The following is a 22024-nucleotide window of genomic DNA, read 5'->3' as shown; positions in this document are numbered from 1 at the left end:
CAGGGCTCCTCATCACCCAGCACTTGGCCGTAGCTTTTCGACATCCTGTAGTTTTTGGATTTTCAGGCCTGAGGTCTCACCTGCATTGACATCCCCTGGCTGGCAGAAAGTCCTTCTGCACACAAGAGTAAAATGAGGCAGAACACATTGGTCTGCATGATTAAACTTATACGTATAGTGAGTCTGAGAATGATCTTCCAGTCTGAGGATGATTTAATTCACAGTGAGGCAGTAAACAAGAACGGAGTAAAGCTCTGAAACTCGTTATTCAAGAATGAGACTTAACATTCATGTCAAAATTTCTAGTAGTACTGACAAAATATACCAGACATCACAGCTGTATTAAAAATAGAGATTATATAAAAGAATTCAGAGTGTTAAACTGCGATCACCCATATATTTATTAAAAATTACTACATCAGCAAACTGCTGTTATATAACAGATTTTTTATGTTTCTTTTTTTGCCAGTGAGGAACTGAAAACACTTTTTGGCATGCAAATGCTTCTTCCAACATCACAATAAACCAACCCATTCAGTTCAGTTTTGGATAGTTACATACATTATCTTGATAAAGTCTCCTTTTACCTTTTATTATTACTGTAGCTCAAGTGTCACCCCTGTATTGACAGTAATAGTATACAAAGTTATTTCTTTTTTTCCTGCTCATATACTTTCTGATTAATGAAATGCAGCACAGTATTTTACTATGATGAGCTCTCAGTACAAAATTCCATACCAAAGATCAGGCTGCAATGCTGAAAATGCAAAATGGAAAGATTTAAGGATGCACAGTATGGTTGTGAGCGAGGCATGAAGGAAAGTCAAGGGAGGACTGAATCCATTATTTCAAGGAAGATGCACAATCTAAAATAGTGCATCATTTGTGACAGAAAATGGAAGCATATTGGCGTTGCTATTAAAAGGAGACAACAGATCTAGCTTTTCTTAAGGTGTCTTTATCTTCTGCAAAACATATGGCTGCAGAGCAGCCATATAACAGAACTTTGTAATGCAAAGAAATCCCCTTTGTATTTATGAATTTCTGTAACTTCACTTTCTCCAGCAGATTGCTTCTTGAAGATTTTGCTTAGCTTTGATTGACATTCTTACTTTTCAAAACCCAAGAACACTGAGGATAAGTATATCATTTCCGAACAGTAATTCTCGTCCCCTTCAAATGTAAACACCACCTGATGCTTGGGGGAGGCCAGGGAAGAAGCTGGACTGCCTTCACTGAATGAACCATGCTTCTCTCTAAATGAAGGTCTAGTTTGCTGTGCATCAGTTTTAAATATCTGTTCTTTATATTGGGAGTGTGGATGCCTACTGTCCCTACTCAACAACTTATTTCTGAACTTCATCTGGAAAACAAAGTCTGATATTCAATAAACATAAGGACTTCCAAATAATTCCTTACACTTTTTTAAAGTCCAATTAGAGAAAAGTATGCAGACCATCACATACGTAAGAGCTCAAGATAACACCCCAAAGGACTGAAATGGATTATTTTAGTTTATTCTGGTAGTTTTAAGGATCAGCAGATCTTGCAGCTACAGTGTAAGCAAAGATTTCTCTAACTGATTTCATGGCTGTGCATTTTGAATTTAGAAGAAGCCTGTATTTCTAAAAAGGAGTGGTGAGAATTAACTGAAAATCAGATTCCTTCAGGCTGTATAATCTGAGCACCCACAGCCACCAGTTACTTTTGAAGGCACTAGATGGAATTATCAGAGAGGAGTCAAGCACATGGATTAAAATAAATGGTTTAAACCTGAGGGGATCTACTATTTTTATTTACATACCACGTTGTATATATTTCTAGGCATTTCAACACAATTATTCAAATTTTCCTTTTCAGTTTGAAAAACAGTATCTTCTGGTCTTGAAAGCATAGCTGTTATAACAGCTTTTAATTATTTTCAGGGAGGCAGACCTGATAACACTGAGAAATTGGAGAATTTATATATATATATAACCAAACTTCATGTGAGTCCAGTACTTGTCTAGAAATATATATATATATATATATATGAACTGTAGTTCAGTGTTGTTTCAGAAGAAAAAAGGGAGAACAGTTCTTTGGCCAGAGTCTTAAGAAACACTCTTAAAGGATTTCTAGTCCAAATAGCATTTACTAATCAGTAAAGGGACTATATGAAATGCTTAGAAAGAATTCCTGCACCCCAGTGCCAGGTGAGTTCATATTTGTCCAGGAAGAAAAATTACCTTAAATCAGAATTGGGCTCCTGGTATATAAAAATAACTGGTCTATTAGATTAGAGGACACCACCTCTAACCTAATTTTATTTTATTTTGAATGTCCCAAGCACAAAAATTATAAATTTTGCTCATGTGGAAAATTTCAGCTTATGGAGTACTGGCATCATTTCTCTTTAGAAAAGGAATACATATGTATGGACATATGTGGTGACACTCTGAAATAATCCTTTTTCTTTTTTTTTTTTTAAGTTCTGAAATAGAAAAAGATATTACACCTGTAGTGGCTCAGTGCCTTACATTAGCACTTAGTATTTTCTAGGTTAGTAAAGAAAAAGAAACATTCTTGAGATGCCTAAAAAACTACTCAGGAGTTTGGGATGGTTTTTGTTTGTACGCTAATGTGAAATCAAAAGTACAGAGAAAACTTTCACAGCATTAGCTTATGCAAATCCACTAATATGATGCACTATGCATTCCAAATTCACAATAAGAATGTTAGGAAAACAAGTTAAATAGGTGGTAATAAATCTTCTCAGAAGGAGGAAGACAAATGACAGAATGAAAGACAATTTGCTTCACAATAATTCCCCAAACCTGTTTAAAAAGAGAATGATCACATTGCAACTCTGAACCTACCTTTTTGGCTGATTAAAACCATCTCATTACCCCACAGAAGATCATCATCACAAAGATGTATTAGTCTATTCTCACTGGCAGTGACTTATTGCTAACTCCAAATTGAATATTGATGTTTTGCTATTGAAATGTCAATGCCAAAAATTATACATAACTCACTAGAATCAATGGCACCTTCAGATTTAATGACATCTACAACGAAAACCCAGTAAGTCAGAACAGGTTATTTTGGATAAAAAGTCATAACACTAGCTTTTTAGAAAAAATTTAAATGCTGTCAATTGTGTTTTAAAATATTGTATTATTTTTTGTACTGTTATCTTGCATAAGATACCAAGCTATCATATAGGACTAAGAAAGACCATCAGACGTGCATGCTGCTATGTCACGTATTGATGCTTTGGAAATTTTACTCATTGCCTTCACTGTCACTTCTTTAGCTGCCATTAAGCCACATATATTGCAATTCTGCAAGTTTTTAAGTACAAGCTTAAGTTTTCATTAAACACAATGCAACATAATAATGAAAATAGTGTTTAGGTTCTTGTAAAATTAAGGCTTTAGCCATCAGACTCCTGATTTCTAGATTTCTTTGCTTCTGCTGGATTTGCAAACTCAAGATAGACGAGGTCTATGTAACACATCATGAAATCTGGGGAGCTGCACCGACACCTCTTTGAAACACAACATCACCCACACTCTTCTGGCAAGTTCGATGGCTCAATGCCTAACCATCTGCATGGAAAATCATTGTGTTTGGGCTCTTCCTCACAGCTGGAATTTTTCTACTGTTTCTAGCGGATGAAAGAGAGCTGGTGAAAATGGCCAGCCTTTTTCAGTATTTACAAATGCCTTCCATCCTCAGAAGGTGCCTAGAAGGAAATGCTTCTACTTTTCTTTTTACAATAATCGCCCACATGTCGTAGCAGGGTTTTACTCACAGCAAAGGCTGATTCACCCTTTTTTCTCTACTTACTAAAGAAATACAATACATTAAAATGCACAGCCTTGGGGTTCAGCTTGTTAAATAAATGCTGAAGAGTAGAATATTCATTCTGGTTTAGGTGCTGGGAAGGCTGCTGATTTTATTTTTCAAAAGCGCCAATTTTCCACCTTGAATACACAGCTCATAGTGGCACTTCTGTCAAGAGGGGGTGATTCTTCTGCTCAGCACTCCATTTAAAAGCATGAATTTGGAGCAGCTTTTGCATAGCTTCTGGTTCAATTCTTTATAATATATAATAATAAAGCTTTTGAAAACCTTTTTTTCACCATGTGTAAAAGAGCTAGTTTCAATGGCAGAAAGATTCAGAGAGGAATGTTCTTTCCTATAGACAACTAAGACAACTTCAAAGATAAAATTCAGGGGGGGAACGAAGTCTCAGAGGAAAGAGAGTAATATTAAGCCTGGACACTTAACCAAAGCTGAGGAAGCTATTCTGGAACATATTTTTCTTGGCAGAATGAGCAGTTTTCCATGGTAACAAAATTAATTATCAAAACAAGCTAGTTTCCCTGATGTATTTTGAAACTCTAGAAAACTAAATTTTCCAAATATTTAACATGACTACCTTTCAACTATCACTATTAAGAGCTGTGTTGAAGAGCACTAATAAGAACCTCTCATTTTAAAAACTGTACAGCAATAAAGATTGTCAACCATAGTCAGGTACATCTGAAGAATTACCATCAGTTTCCCTTCCAATAAAATCACCAATAAACACAAAATACAGAGAATGTATCTTGACATAATAAATGCATCCACATTCAGATTGAAATCTTCAGGCTCAGCTTAATTGTTCTTTCACTGAGATTGATGCAAATATAGGGGCAATAACCCAGAAACTCACAAATAACCTGTATGTTGGCATCCTTTTCCTTTTGTCCTCAGAGGAAGGTGTGCTTGTTAACGAATCCAAAGCAATTCATTGCATTTATTTTAACTTATGAGTATTCTAATACAATTCACTGCTAAAAGTGCAGATGAAACACTAAGCAAGGGTATTTTCTTTAAAACGTAGAGATATTATAAGGTCATTTTAGTAATTGGAAACTGTAATAGTATAAAATTGCAATCAATTAAAATGGAACATTTACCTTGCAAAATCCAGGCTCCATAGATAGAAACAGGAAAGACAAAGAGTTTGCTACCAAGTTTTCCAGCTCCACTACTCGCTCACTAGAAAACAAGAAGAGGAAAATTTATTTAGACTTGTCGGTGGTAATGACCTTTTTCAAATGGTGATGTTTTTAGTGAAATTCCTTGACATGCTTTAGGATCATATTTAGCTCCTATACAAAAAGGAGCAGAAAGGATTGCCAGAGCTGTAAATGCCTCTGCTGAGGTAAATAGGGTTAGAGGCAAGTGAAAGCTCCTAATAATACCAAATAATAGTGTGCACTCACTGGCACTCAAGGGGAGCAGGCAACTGTGTTGCCTACAGTAGCTTAGAAAGCCATTTACTAAAGGTGAAACTGACAAAGCATTAAACCCAGAATGGAGACAAAGAAAAAAAAATTTAAAAAATCTTTTCAACAGTAGGATTAACCACTTGTCTCTGCTGGTGATTGAATTTGACACCTCTATAGCTTTCCCCATCCATATCTCCAACTCTACAGTAAGAAAGGAGATTTTTAGAACTGTATCCTCTTGCCATATTGAATTAAAATCTGAACTTTCCATTTATTTTAATGGGACATATGAAAAAACAACTGTCTTCAACAGTGAAGGCAGAGGATTTAAGAAAAGTTCTGACTCCTATGTTTGTCAGGACTAGAATAACCCCTGACAGAGCAAAAGAACTATAGATTACACAATAACTCAGAACAACACTGATAACAAAGACTAGTAATAACTGCGTATTTCAAAATTAATCTGAAAAAATGCAATGAACTCTTTTGATCAACATGCCTCCCTAAGCTTTTCAGAAAGACAAACCAAGAGAACAAAATTCTTTGGCTTCCTGCTGTATAGAAATTACTTTTCGAAGACGTTTCATAATGCCTGCACCTCTACATAAAGCACATTATGATCTGACAGAGATTATTCTGAAAACTAAAAACCAGCATATAAAAAGCAAGAAAAATATTACTTTAAAAGTATTATATAAACATAACACTGCAGTTATGGGAAAGATCACGTATGGTAAGTAAATACAAATTAATGGTGAAATATAATGTTTATCTAATTCTTGTTCAACTAACTTTTTATGTGCTGTACAAATACGTGGGTTAATTCAATCATTTTATATTATACGATATGCTCAATCACGGACGAAGTAAAGGGACCAACAGCTGAACTGCTGAGGGAATCTGTAACATAAGGAATTTATGCAATTTGCAGAAGGAGTCTTGGAAGGCAGCAAAGAGCTGCCAGCACTCCAGGCAGGACTGTCTCTGCAAAAGAAAGCTGCTTCCCTAGAGAAGAAGTCCAATTGCTCATTCACCAAAGCAATAGTTTTGGCATGAAATTTGCATCAATTCTCTATTATCTCCCTAGCATACAATTTTCAAGCCAGTTTACTTTGTGAAAAATAAAAACTTCATACACTATTCTTTTTTTTTTTTTTTTTTTTTTTAATGCATGGTCACAATGGGACCTAGCTGAAAATATTGTCCCCTCAAAATGATTATTTTGAAGAAGTGGAATGATTCAGCAAATTCTCTAGAAATCCATCTCTGGGGCTTCTGGGGCTCCTTTATGTGATTTGCTTGGCTTTCTGTTGTGCTGTATAAGCTGTTAGCATGACAAAATAAACAAACAAAACCCCCATGTTGCTCAGGTGAGGAGATAAACAGGCGTGGGCAGAAGGTTCACCTCAGAATTTTTTTGAACAATTGTCATGGAATAAAAACTTTAATTCTCCAATATTTTGCTGAAATTTGAACACCTCTGCAGACAGTCAGAAACTTAAGTATTTTCTTCTTTATGGAAACTCACATTCATGCCTAAATCTGATTGTACAGCTCTTATCTTTGTGTCTACCAGAGACAGAGACTAAGTGAAATATTTTGAAAGTCAAATGCTATCTTCTATTAATAAAGAGGTCAAATTATCATTTGAAGAAATGGAAATAACTAGCAATACAAGAAAGCAGGAAGAAAAAGCCACTGAGAGAAAATATATTGGATTGCCTGAATGCATTAGAATGACAAAAAAGGTGTTCTATTAACAGACAGAATTTCTAGACAGTTTATTTAACTTTTATCTTATTTTCTTTATTCCTGCTCTCTAACTAGATTGAAAATGCCTTATCTAGATGAAATCATAAGAAGTGTCAAAACACATAGCAACTGTAAAACAACTTATTTCTGAATGTAACTCTGAAGGTAGAAAACTTGGGCATGGAGGACTGAAGTTGAGAATGGGAAGATGGGGGAAAGCGGTTTTGTCTTTCTTGCTTACCATCCTACTCCATTTTTTATTGTCGATAAATTAAATTAATCTTCTCTAAATTGAGTCTGTTTTGCCCATGACATTAACACGTAAGTAATCTCCTGGTCCTTATCTCAACTCACAAGTTTTTCCATCTTATTTTCTCCCCCTGTCCTGTTGAGGAGGAGGAGTGAGAGACCAGCTGGGGGAAAGGCGGGTCTGGCAGCCAGCGAAGGTCAACCCACCACAGTTTCTCCACACGCTCCGGCAATTCTTCATTAAGGCAGACAGACAGAAGTGTCTACTCCTAATGAGCTATACTGTGCTAAAGCCAACATTATGAGGTTAAGTCAAAAACGCAATAGTATTTCAGTGCTGTTCTGTGGTGAAGGTTACAAGAGGAAAATTCTGCTTTGGTAACAGCAAATATTTGATCATTCAGTGCATGTGCTGTTATAATGATTAGGTCAGCTCAAGAAGGTGTGGGGTAAGCAAGTTGTTCTACAACTGCAATATCTTACTTCATTATTACTGGACCCTTTTATTTGTTTCAATAGTAAGGTATTTTCCTACAAAAGAAAACAGTGCTATTTTCAGAATGGCAGTCTTTCCATAGTGCTTTCCCACAGAAGCAGCAGTTCTTTCACACCATACTGGAAGAGTGTCTTGCAGTCTAAATATATATTCTACTGTAATGTGAAAGGTTTCTACACTGTATTGAATTCCTAAATTTATTATGTAGTATTAAGGTAAATAAAGAACATGCTCTGCTTTCATTACTGTGTAGGTTAAAGGAATAGGTTCAAAGCTAACTTATCTGGTGATTTTAATGGAGAAGGGGAAAAGCTTTATTTGACTTCATGGTAATATTTTTTTTTCAGGTTTTTCACTGCCTAAGGGGAATTGCAGCTATTTTTAATCTTGCCTTTTGTTACCTTGAATTCTTTTCCAACTAAATACAGAATAAAATTAGAATGAAAAAAACCATACAAATAAGCAAATCCACCATGTATCTGAAAATATGTTTCATTTCTTTTAAGATGATGCTGGAGAACTGCACAGTCTTACTAACCAACTGTGAAATTCAGTGTTGCTGCATGTAGAATGATATGCATGGGAAAAAAAGCACTCACATTAGATAAAAAGTACTGCGTTCTGATATCATCACCACCCCTCAGAAGTAAGATTTGGGAATCTTAGAAAGCAGATCTGCAAGGACATCAGGTTAATAGTCAAGAAAGCAAACCTGAATGATAAGAATTACTGTGAATGGAAGAGAGAAAAAATGGAAACTACTGAGAGACAAATGCAAGGGGAGGGGCTGCCATAATTTTCTACAAAATCTTTAGTGGTGCAGATAGTGCCCACTACAAGAACCAGTGGAAACTATACAACACCTAGCAGAATAAAAGTCCAAAATAAACAAAAATATGCATTTTATTCAAGGATTGTGCAGGGAAAACCCAGAACTTTTTGCCCCAGATGATGATGATCATCAAATTTTTGGAGGAAAAATCATCTGTGGGAACGCCCCTTAGGTAACTCAGGAATACTTTATCTAAACCTGTCTATTGCAACAGCTTTAGTGCAATCTCAATCAAGATGTTGCTTTAAGAAAGAGGACAACTGTCACAAAAATAATGCTGAGAGTATCACAATATCAAAACAAGAAGTCATCAAAACTAGAAGTCATCAAAACACACTACACAGGGCCAGCCTGAAGATATTAGATATTTCAGTTGGATTTTTTGAGCCACATGCCAGACATGTGAAATGAATTAAGATAGTTTTGCCCTAAAAGCATATAATAAACATGAGCATCATGAAAATAAGTTATGTATGTGACCTACATATTCTACAATACTGAAAACATTAAAGGCCACATAACTAACGTGTTGAGATGCAACACAACCAAAAAGCTGACTGCTTTAACTGTCAAACAATAAATATTTCAGATTTTTAAAAGGTTTCAAAATTCTATTAATAATATGAAGATCCTCCAGTTCTGTATCTTGACACCATAGTTAATTAGTTTTATATATATTTTACAGTAGGTTTTCAGGCATGAAATAATGAAATTCTTTAGATAATATAATTTTGTAAGGATAGTGGTCATATTTTTCCTCAAATTAAATCATCAACTTTTTTTTACAGATTACCAGAGATGTTACCCAATATGCACTGAGAACAGCAGTAGTTTCTTTTGTAAATCTATCATAGTTCAAAACATTATCTTAAAATATATGTTTCTTGTCAAGCATTAACGAATTGAACAAATAAAAATTTCCATATAAGCCTAAGGCGGGCAATGTTTTCTTTTTTTTTTTTTTTTTTAACAACAGATGTGTTAGATTGCTTGCAACACATATTAAGCTTAGAACCAGTTTTTTAGAAACCTAAATGAACTAGCTAATAAAAAAGTAAACCTTGTTGGATGCAGATATCATATTTTCCCTAAAAGCATATCTCAGAGACCTGGTATTGAAGGAATTAATTAAAAAAATCTGCTACACACTGAGGTCTGCAAACACAGCCTTTCAGAGTCAGCTTTACGAATAAGTATCAAAACTTTCCGAAACTTTACTGCTCTTAGCAGGGTTGCTAAGTTGTGTCAGACCACAGTAACCCACAGGCACCTATTTCTTCTGCTGACTCCATTCCACTCTCTCCAGCTAAGAGGAGTTTCAGAGTGACACAGTGGAAGTGTAGCTTTGTAAGAGTAGGCATTACGCTGAAATGCCCACTGCTTCCCATTTGCAGTTAAAGGGCACACTATACTCTGTAGACATGTAATTACATTTTAGCATTTCAGATCCTGCACAAGAAAATACTGGAAATAGAAACAACAGATGCTAAAGTTGACACAACTGAAAGTACCGAGTTTCAATTGCAGAAAAAGAGATTAAACTTCCTCTGGGGAAAAAAAAAAGCTTTCTAATTCTAAGGATAGTTTAGCACAGAAATGTAATGTCTATGGCAGTTGTGGAACCTCCAGTTCTTCTGTCATTATGAAACTTAGATAAACATCTGTTGGAAATGACATATATACAGCTAGAGGCAGCACTGGGGGAGGGGAGTGGGTTATATACTCTTAAGGACCCATTGGACTTATCTTTCATGATCCTTTCTATAATTTCTAATATTTTAACAATAGAAACTGGATATAGTCTTGGGTTCAGATTTTGTCATCTGACCTAAAATATACATCTCTCATCACTTTATTTCAGTTATCACAAGTGATCAAAAGTGAACTGAGGCAGTATTTTCAGGTTAAAAACCATGAGAAAGCTGAAAAAAAAATGGTTTACATTTCCCTTTTTAAATGTTGTCAAGAGTGATATGATCTTCAGTTACTACTATTTCTATTTTAATAATTATGTATTAGATTTTTGAAAACTAGTAAATTTCAGGTTTCTGAAGCCAAAGCATATATTATCTCATTTGCTTTGTAAAAAGCCCATTACACATTCATTGATGCTTTTGGTGAAAGTCAAAACAATGGATGCTGAGGCATTCTCCAATGAGAATTAAATTTTGTAATTTTCTTCATTTTTCATCATCATCATATAACCTTCAATTAGAATGAATGCTAACTTTAATGTTTAAGAACTACTATAGACAAAAGTGATATGAAAAAACTTATGGTGTTTGTAAAGTAAGTCCTTCAAAATATTTATTTCTTATGGTTCTCAAAAATTTACTCATTTTTTCGATAAAAGTCACAATAATTGTTCACTCTTTATCAAAATGCCACAAAAAAACCCCCACAAAATTAAAATTACCAAGAAATGAAAGCAAAAATATTGGAATCTAGGATAAATGTCAAAGTGTCACCTTGTGAAATCATAATAATCTGTTTGCCTGCTTTCAGTGTTTATTCTCTTTGCCAACAACAAGATTTTGCCATAATGACTACACAATTGTTAGTTTCATTACTCTACATACCATTCAAGTGCTATACATGTTTACAGCCCTCTACCAAAATCAAATTACATATATCTGGAAAGCAGAAGACAGTGTTATTTATGCCTTGACTATACATATATGTATCATCTATAGGGTTTTAGTTCATCTGTCCCATTCCAAACATAAAGGTAGTATTGACAAATGCCTACTACTCAAATCCCTCAGTCATCCCATCCCATCTACTTGCATGGTGGGTGAAATACTGTTTGGTGTGTTACACATCAGTAGAATTACAACTATTAAGAATTGCCTAATGACAGAAAAATGTTCTGAATATTTCTTGCAATGAACCGCGTCGTCAACTCACTTCTGGTAATCTGTGACACCACCACATGACTCATATAGGTTCCCTTACAGTTGTGAAATGCTTCACGGTGGACCAGTGTTCTGGGAACCACTCTTGATTTAATTTTGTTTAAAATTGTGGAGGCATTTAGGAGTAAGTAATAGCTGAAATTACTGTGTCAACTTCTTTTTATGAGAAATTGTCTCTTTTTATCATTGATATCAGGAGGACACACAGTCTTTTCTGAACCAGAGACTTGACAAAACTACATTAGATAAGAATTCAAAATTGCCATTCAGAGTAACACAGAGTTAGGGACACAGCTTGAACATGTCACACTGAACTGGATAAGCACAACGTGAACATCTAGAATGACCAGTACTCACTTGCACCATTTGACATTCAGTCATCACTACTAATTGTAGGTTTCATTCATACAAAGTTTGACAGTCAGCTTTATTTTGCTGCATGATAGTTCAAAGAAATCACTCTGACAGGAAAAAAGGAGTTAATGAAATTATATGATGTAGTACTGAACTGTTGAAACAGTCCATTTTATAATCTCTCAGCTCAGCAAATAGGATTTGTCATGAGAAAAAGTGAAGGAATAAGACCTTTATTCACAAATGTTTACCATTTCAGACAGATATGTGCTGAGACAAGAAGAGATGAGAAGTTACAAGAACAGGAATCAGGAAAACATGCATTTGTTTGAGCATAAGTCCAATGGTACTTTCGTATTTTCTGCAGGTGGCCATAATCTTTGTTTTTCAGGTGCCTTCCACCTCTGTAGTTTGCCTGCCTCTATTGCAACATTGCTTTCTGTGATGTAATGCTAATTTCTTGTGGAACAATGAATATTTAGTTTTGTGCCGTTCAAAAACAAGGTTAACGTACTCTCAGAACTTAAAGACAAATTCATTAAAAGTAGGTGTAATTTCAACAACACCTAAAAGTAGGCTTAGCACATAGTTACAACAATCAACATGAGACAGCAAATCCTACAGTTAAGCTACTGTTTGTTAGCTTTTGTGGGTAAGTATGTTTAATCTTTTATTTGTTACTCAGAGTGACCCTGCATCTCTTCTAGGTCAGAGAAAGGCACGAAATATGTGTCATGCTTCCATGGATGCTATTTGCTTTAGCCAGGGATACACAAAGCAATTTCAGTGCCAGTGGTATGGCTTAACGATATCACAAAGTGCTGCTAAAATCCATGGGGATTACCAAAGAAGGAAGAACCAATCAAGGAATTACGTTGCTTACTGCTTCTCTGGCATACTCTGAAACAAATTTGAACTGTCTCTGAGATTTCCTCTTTCCCTTCCACAGCCAGGATTTCTCCTTATTCATAGTCACCTACAGAAACAAGTGCCTGAATTAAAAAAGTTACACCTATAAAATAAGGCAGCACTCCAGCATGCATACATAAGAGGTACTTCATTTTATAGCTGTAATCTACCCCTAATGTAATTGATATCTTTTAGCAATATAAAAGAGAATATAGAACTGTCACTATAACTAAATCAACTTTATATGAATGTTCTTATACTAAAGCAAAATGTTATTTGACTTTGCACTTGTAACTTGATGGATGATTCAAGTGCGGACCTGATTCATTTTAGAGGAGTGTGTTTATAAAACACACCACATTCATCTTCAGATTGGGAAACTGAGCTCTTGCCCTGAAGGTTTGTAGTAATCTTAAAAGAATTGTAGTCTGGAAAAGAGTACCAATACATTTATGCTTTCCTTAACCTTTGGCAACATTACTTTCAGGGTAAGAGCTCTAGCAGCAAATATTTTGTTATATAGTCAGAGCTCGGTGCAGCTAGTGAAGCAAATCAAAACACTCTAAACTCCAGATGCTTCATTTCATGAATTCACCCCAAAGCAAACAGATTACCATCTGGGCATATGGAACAGAAAGATAAAATATACACTTAGAGTAGTCTGTGTTTGTGTGTGTGTAGTTTGAGTTCAGTATATCAGTATAGGAATTACATTATTTTAAGAGCTAACATACTATGAATTAGAAATGTTTTCTACCTGAATAGTATTTGAGATATTACTGAGATGCTGAGCTGATATTTTGGATGAAATGTAATATACTTTAATTCAGCTGATAAACAGTCCACCAACATAAAAAATTTTGACCCACCAACATTGATAACATCTGGACTAGTGATTTATTTTTCCAATTATTGTTCTTCATTTCAGACATTCAGAAAAAATATTGAGGCTATTTAAAGCATATTATTTCAGAAAACGAACTGTAACTGCCCAGACAAATGGAAGTCATTTCCCTGAGCAGATTTTACAACCCATTTTCTTATCTTCAAACAGGTTAAAAGCTCATCCTATAAATATATACAAGCAGATCATAAACTCTTCCCCCATGATTTCTACCTATATGCACTTCAACTTTCTTAAAAACCTGAAGTTCTTTCACAGGGTTTTGAACACCTATTATGAAATTTTGGACACACTGAAGACCATGAAGAAGAACTCCCACCAATTCCAGCTGAGTTTATACTTCACGTTTTAAGTTATTTTGCCACAGAAATATATTTTATTGCAGCGAATAGCCTGAAATGTATGGAATCATGCAGACAGAAGCTTTTCATGCAATTTTGCACCATGGATGTACTTACTGTCTGCAGCACAGGGCAAAGGCAGCAACAAATGTTGTCTGAGGAGTGAACTCGATTTGGGAAACAAGACAGCCACTTTTCCTGGACTCAAAAACTCCCAGCAAAGCCAACCTGGATGCAGATGTTCTCCACTGTCATGCCAGACAAAGAACTCATAGGAATCATGACACCAGGATGAAAAGGTTTCAGGCAGAGTCACTTTTGAGTTCACTGGTTTATTACTGCAGGTACACTGGGTTTGAGCTAATTCCTCTGGAATCTCTACCAGTGCTCTGGGTGCTGTATTAGGAGAGATGTTTTCTACTTGGGAAATGCAGAGATCCTATTCATATCCCTACTGCGTTTACAATAATATAATCCCTGCAAATTCCCTGGTGATTATGTTGTTAACTCCCCTCGCATTCCTACAAGAGACTGCCACAGGTTCAGATGAATTTTGTTCATCTTTGCAGTGTATACTGCGTATTTCTTGAGTTTATGTCCATTACGTTTAGTATAAGCCAGCATTAACATGTGGCTAATTCTACTGGAATCAAATACTAAAATAGGATGCTGAAGTTTCCATTCTATGCTAATCTGAGACCTCTTCCTCCAGGGTTGGTTTTGTTTTTTTTTTTAATACTAACATAATCTCTACTAGGGATTATCTACTTGGGAACTTTTTCATCCCTTATTTTCAGTAAATTCTCAGAAATTCTGGTCTTTGTTATATTTGTTCAGATTCACTTTGAACTTTCAAATGAAATAGACTCACAGATCTGGAAAAGACTATAGTATATTTTCAAGCCCCAAGGAAAAAGAAACACTACACTAAATCCACAATTTCCATCCCTGACCTTCTAAAGACAAATGTATTCAAGGCTATGAGACTGACCTCACAATGTGAGACAGGTTTGTAGACTTTTAATGACACTGACTGGCATGGGAACAGGTTTGCATGTTACAGATCTTGTGTTCTGTAGAGATGATACCCACTATCATTTTTGAGCTGGCTGTTGCAATACTAATTTGGTGGGTTGCAACTCTATAGCTAAATTGGCAGCTTTCTTCCCCCCTTTATGGAAGACAAGAAAAATGCCAAAGATGAGCATGACCTATTGAAAAACTGTTAAGAAGCAGATGGGAGATTTATCCAAACGTATCCGCAACTAAGAGAAATTGAATGAACTGTATGGTAGCTTAAGGTTGTTATTCTTTACTAGAAGTGAAGAAATTTCTTCTTTTTAATCTCAAACATGGCTTCTCAAAATTAAAAAGAATATAAAAGTGCCAAAAAGTCTATCAGGAAATTTGATGACTCCTTTGTTGTTTCAACATTTCTAATCAAAACTAAAAGATAGAACTTTTACCAGAGAAGTATGTTTCCTTTCAGGTCATCAACATAATCTGTCAGTGCTAAATTAAAATTAAAACTTTTTTTTTTTAAACACTGTACTGTGTTCTTAATGTTGTATTGATTCTGTCTCCTGTTCTTCTCAATGGGCAAGACATTTGACTGCCCATTAAGTACTCAGAGCTATTTAACTCCCATAATTAAACAAATTTATACAAACGCAAGTCTAATCCAGAGTACCCTGTTCACATCTAGAATGCAATTGAATCAGAACTAGATTTGCATCCCTTATATGGCATTGCATTCACGGTGGGAAATACAAACTAACACTTAGGTAAGTCAAAAGAAACTTTCATTTTAATTCAATGAATTAAAGCATTTTGATTCCAATTAAAGTGGGTGATGAACTACTTAATTTAAACTTTAGAATGGAAAGATTAAGATAATAATGAATTGACTTTTTTTTCAAGAAAGAATGATTCTGATCTGATAAAAATTATTCCTTATTTAAAAATTCACAACCATGGCATTTGAGCAAGTATTAACATTTCCAAAGGTTCTCCACAGAAATGCATACTTTACAGTATATAATTCAGAGGTTGGACTTTGAAAAGAATATTTAGGTTTGATGATATTTATTAGAAAACTATTTAGTAATCCCTAATTTCAAATTAAAAAAAAAGGCTAAAAGTACAAATGGAGTTTTCAAACTATAAATACAAACTTGTAAACATCTTAGTTTTACTTATGTGCTCATCGTGTTTTGATTTCATAGCAAGAGCTCTATATATGAAGAATGTGAGCATGCTGGTCCCCTACTCTACAGCATTTCACAGTTTGTTTCTTTTTTTAAAAAAAAAAGTAGATAAATTTCATTGGAAAAATAGAATCTATAAAAACTTTCTCAGATATATTAACAACCAAGAAGGTATCAGTTGGAATTCTGCATTCATTTATCTTTTTCCTAGTAACTTGTACTCAACAAAGCATTTCCATCTTCTACAAAATTTGATTTAGTGAGAAGGGGAGAAAATCCTCAGTGAAATAAATAAAGATGACTTGTCTCTAAATGTGCAGAGAAAACGTTTGATCTTTCCTCCCTTTTTTTACACAAAGGACACAATATTTTCCAGAAGATTTTTGTGAAGTTTGACACTGGTTTGTTTTTTGTTTTAACTATTATTATAATTTAAGAGATACAACAAAACCAACAGTTTTTCTTAAGAAAGAAAGCAAGCCATAAAGATTTACATCTATTGAGAGCTAAAAGTTAATAAGGTCCTGGGAGAATTAAGTCAGTAACTGTGAACTTAAGACTTGACAACCAGGATAAGCAACCTCTGAAATATGTGTCTTCTGCCTATCTGTGCTCTACTGCTTCAAACTGTTTCCTTTCTCTCAATCAGAAAGGATTTAATGTAGAAACTTTGAGAGAAAATTTTAGATACACTAAAAGGGACAGGACACCCTCCTCCTTTCCCCCAGCTATAGGCATGGCATTACTGCAATAGCTGAAGAACAGCAGCAGCTATCGAGGCTGGAATTTTTCAAGGAAGATATCTATATACCATAATTATATTTTACCTATGTTTACTAGCAAAGGTGTATGTTCAGCTGAGAGCATTAACCTTGTTCACCTACAATCTTCTATAGTGAGTCACAAATTTAAAAAGCTCAAGATATGCTTGCAAATGCATCATGGCTCATTTTAAAGGCAATAGCAAACTGTAAGTGCGTAGAATTGTAGAAAGAAACTATTCTGATCTACTGAATAAACTTTAATTAGCAACATAAAATATGTGTTAATCATTCGGTTCCATTAAGAAATTACATGGAAGTCCATCACTGCCAACAGCCACAGTCTGAACTTATTACTTTGTAACGGCCTAAGGGGGTAGTGACAGACCACTGTGTAACCTAAAATTAAAAGCTATTTCTCCTTAAGTGATATGATTTCCTTGATCAGTACATATCACTTTCTTCATGCCATTTAGCTTTGCTAAGGGTATTTTCAAATCATGTGAATATTTGCTTCCATGGACTTGAACCTTCTGTACATTTTCATTTTTTCTGGAGTAAAGTCAGCAGTCTAAAATAAGAATTTGCAGAATTAGGCTCAGAAAAAGGCATTTTAATGTAAGATATAGCAGATGGTATTCCAAGTCGATGTTAGCCATTTGATTTCTTTCGTATAAAGGTAGCTAAAACAGGTGATATGTAAGAGGGTTCATGGCTCAGAAGAATAACCACTGGAGGCAGTAATCAGTGGGTAAACAAGCTTTTCATTTTAAGAGACTCTGGATATTATGGCCATATAAGATGTGACTGAAAAAGGGAAAAAGAAGCATTGTCTAAGGCATAGTTTGGTGGCTGCTGTCAGGATACAGAAAAGTATTAATTCCCTTAAAAAATATTGAGTATATTAGTTGCATTGTTGTAACAAAACATGCAGCTGTAACCCTGGAAGAGACTACCTGTTATGGCTATTTCATGTCCAAGAAGTTTTGCAAAACTACCATACTTTCTGCCTTTTTTGCTTGTAAAGAGTCAATAGGGTTTCTTAGATATTTGGAAAATTTTGGGAGGAACAGGGCCGGTATTCTCCACATCTTTCATATCTGAATCCTTAGGGACAAAATTTGAACCCATGCAAAGATCATACAGAAGACTGACCACATCTAACATCCATGATCAACTTGACCGACAAGAAAAATTTAAGTAAAGAGCTGTTCACTGGTATTCTTTTATACAAATAAATATGTAGGTTTAGTACTTTTCTATAAAACCATTATTTTTGTTTGTTTAGCCTCATTAAAAAAAAAGACTACAAGAGAGTGATTGTACAACAGCAAAACTAGAAAGCACATTACCTTCACAGAGAGGAAGCTATGCCATCTGCTTAACATTTGTATAAGTAAAAATAAGTGGGTTTATGCCGTTGCTGTTTTTTCTGTCACTATGTATGAAAAGCTAATACTACTATCAGTATACCTGTGTTTAAAACAAAATAATGATTAATTTTACAAAATATTATTGGGCATTGTTTTCCTCGTGACAAATAAACATGGTTTTATCAACTTGTAATGATTTAGGTAATCCATAGGCATCCTCTTTGTGGTATATATTTTACCTTGTACCAAGGCTACACACTGAGATTGGCTTCCCCACATTACCTAGAAGAAACAGAAATGAACTGAGACTCAGTGATTGACACAACTTCGCAGTTAAGGGTATCTTTCCATTGCTAATAAAGCGTAACAAGCAGTGCTGTTGCTGTTCTATTGCTGATTCATATCAACTGTGATATGAAGCAGAACACTTAGGTAAGGAATGACTAACTTTTTGGTCAAGGTTGTATTTTTCGGTCACAATGCCACTAGACATTTCAGCAGCTTATTTAGCCATATATGAATGACTCAGATGTTAAGGCATAGAAAAATATAACCCCCCCTTTTTAAGCATATCAATTTAATAAAGAAAAAGTTTAAAATATAATAAAACAGAGACTTACTGACTTTTGCCAAATCTTAATTATAGAGTTCCATTATTTTCCATAATTAATTTACAGTTGAATAGTGTCTCTAACAGGACATGCAAATCAGAACTACGATGCTGTGCAGAATTCCAATCACGGTTGAAAGCCCACAATATGCCAAAATAAAGAAACCCTGCTGAAAACATTTTAATGTGAAGCAAAAAAAAAAAAAGTTTTAAAAACCCAGTTCAAATTCTGTGTGCTTGCAAAAAGAACTCAGAGACTCCATTTCTTTTTATAATTTTTAAAACAAGCTGCTTTGGCATCATATCAGACAATAGAACATTGTCTAGTATAATTCTCTACAAATCATGTGGATCTACATAAAATGATTGCTATGTACTTAGATTTTGTACCAGAACTGCAGTACTTATTGCAGTGAACAAACACACATATTAAAAACATGCTGGAGTTAACCTATGGGTATTCAAAACCTCTGGGTATTCAAAAATGCATGAAAAATGGAAGATATTTCTTTGTGTATAAAGAACAGTGAGATTCACAGTAAGCAAGTTTTTATTCACAGTTCCTTCCCAGCAATCAGTGCCATTTGCACCTTCCAGGGGCTGTTTTGCTTCTGAAGATTTATGAATAAAATCCAGAAGCTGAAGCAAGCTTTAAGAAGTTACCGAGGCTAAAAAAGAAAGCAACCCCCCTGCCCAGTTTTCTTCCTAGTTTTCTTATCTGCCTCAAGGAGAGAGAGGCCCAAACAAGTATGGGAACTGTGTGAACATCCTACAGAGCAAAGTGAGAAAAATGAAGATGACCAACAGTCAGTCCTGATGCATCATTGTTTCATGATATTCTGTTAAAGAGGAATCTCTGTTAAAAAGAGATTTATAGCAAGCAGTATGTGGGAAAAGCATGAAAATGCATACACAGAAGTAAGTCAACTAACTCTCTAAGTGTGACTGGGCTGAGCATTAACAACAAGCCAACATCCCCCAGCATTACAGAAGGCAAAGGCAGGGACTGGGAGAATGCAGAACCGCCCACTGTAGGAGAAGGTCAGGTTCATGAATATCTAAGGAACCTGAAGGTGCACAAGTCCATGGGACCTGATGAGTTGCATCCGCAGGTCTTGACGGAACTGGCAGACGAACTCGCCATCATATTTGAGAAGTCCTGCCAGTCTGGCAAAGTTCCCACCAACTGGAAGAGGGGGAACATAACCCCCATTTTTAAGAAGGGAAAAAAGGAAGACCCAGGGAACTACAGGCCAGTCAGTCTCACCGCTGTGCCTGGCAAGATTATGGAGCAAATCCTTCTGGAGACTATGCGCAGGCACGTGGAAAATAAGGAGGTGACTGGTGACAGCCAACATGGCTTCACTAAGGGCAAATCGTGCCTGACAAACTTGGTGGCCTTCTATGGTGGGGTTACAGCGTTGGTGGACAAGGGAAGGGCAACTGACATCATCTACCTGGACTCATGCAAGGCATTTGACACTGTCCCACACGACATCCTTCTCTCTACATTGGAGAGACATGGATTTCATGGATGGACCACTCGGTGGATAAGGAATTGGCTGGATGATTGCATTCAAAGAACTGTGGTCAATGGCTCAATGTCCAAGTGGAGAACAATGATGAGTGGCGTCCCTTAGGGGTCGGTACTGGGACCGGCACTGTTTAATATCTTGGTTGGCGACGTGGACAGTTGGATCAAGTGCACCCTCAGCAAGTTTGCCGACGACACCAAGCTGTGTGGTGTGGTCGACACGCTGGAGGGAAGGGATGCCATCCAGAGGGACTTTGACAGGCTGGAGAGGTGGGCCCGTGCGAACCGCATGAAGTTCAAGAAGGCCAAGTGCAAGGTCCTGCACTTGGGTTCGCACAGTCCCAAGCACGACTATAGGCTGGGCAAGGAATGGATTGAGAGCAGCCCTGAGGAGAAGGACTTGAGGGTATTGATTGATGGGAAGCTCAACATGAGCAGGCAATGTGCGCTTGCAGCCCAGAAAGCCAACCGTGTCCTGGGCTGCATCAAAAGAGGTGTGACCAGCAGGTCGAGGGAGGTGATCCTGCCCCTCTACTCCACTCTGGTGAGACCCCACCTGCAGTACTGCATCCTGCTCTGGGGTCCCCAGTACAAGAGAGACATAGAGCTGTTGGAGCGAGTCCAGAGGAGGGCCACGAAGCTGATCAGAGGGCTGGAGCATCTCTCCTGTGAGGACAGGCTGAGAGAGTTGGGATTGTTCAGCCTGGAGAAAAGGCGGCTCTGGGGAGATCTAGTTGCGGCCTTCCAGTACCTGAAGGGGCCTACAGGAAAGCTGGTGAGGGACTGTTTATCAGGGAGTGTAGTGACAGGACAAGGGGTAATGGGTTTAAGCTGAAGGAGGGTCGATTTAGATTAGATGTTAGAAAGAAATTCTTTACTGGTAGATGATGAGGTGCTGGAACAGGTTGCCCAGAGAGGTTGTGGATGCCCCATCCCTGGAAGTGTTTAAGACCAGGTTGGATGGGGCTTTGGGGAATGTGGTCTAGTGGAGGGTGTCCCTGCCCATAGCAGGTGGGTTGGAAATAGATGATCTTCCAACCCAAACCATTCCATGATTCTATGAGTCTATGATTACGGTACAAACTTCAAAATGGAAGAAGGTGAAGATGTGTTAAGGTTTTCTGCTAAGTGTAAAATCAGAAAACCTGTTTAATAGTGTGATGTGAGTTCAGAGACTATGTTTTATTTTCAGCATCATATATACTATTTCAAGAAGTATAATGAGAAAAAAAAATCTGTTAGCAGACCTGTAGCAAAAACCTATGGTGGCTCTGAAAGAGACTGCAAAGCATAGGGAGAAGTGCAGAAGAATAAAGAGTAACAAAAGCCCTTGTGATTGTGGCACTGGAGAAATGCAAAACATGAGTAAGAGCAGCAGTGAGGGAGAAGCTTTTGAGTAAGTGAAAGGAGCAGCCAACAGAGTGTTCGTACTGCCAAGTCAGCTGCACCTAAATCAAGTTTTAATGTCCAGACAGATTTAATAATCTCAGACTGTAAGTAAAGATTACTGCAAGAGA

The 22024-nt window shown here is 36.3% G+C and overlaps 1 protein-coding gene across 1 annotated transcript in view; it reads right to left on the bottom strand.

The window, feature by feature from the left end:
- The window catches only part of LINGO2 (leucine rich repeat and Ig domain containing 2), a 547511-nt gene that overhangs the window by 336098 nt on the left and 189389 nt on the right, over nucleotides 1-22024 (bottom strand). Inside the window, exon 2 of the mRNA XM_054809318.1 lies at nucleotides 4956-5037. The gene's annotated coding sequence lies outside the window, so the exon portion shown is untranslated. The remainder of the gene's footprint in view (nucleotides 1-4955; nucleotides 5038-22024) is intronic.

Source organism: Grus americana, chromosome Z, assembly GCF_028858705.1.
Source record: "Grus americana isolate bGruAme1 chromosome Z, bGruAme1.mat, whole genome shotgun sequence".
Taxonomy (NCBI): Eukaryota; Metazoa; Chordata; class Aves; order Gruiformes; family Gruidae; genus Grus; species Grus americana.
Note: the sequence above shows the minus strand (reverse complement) of the source record. Positions and strands in the feature narration are given on the sequence as shown.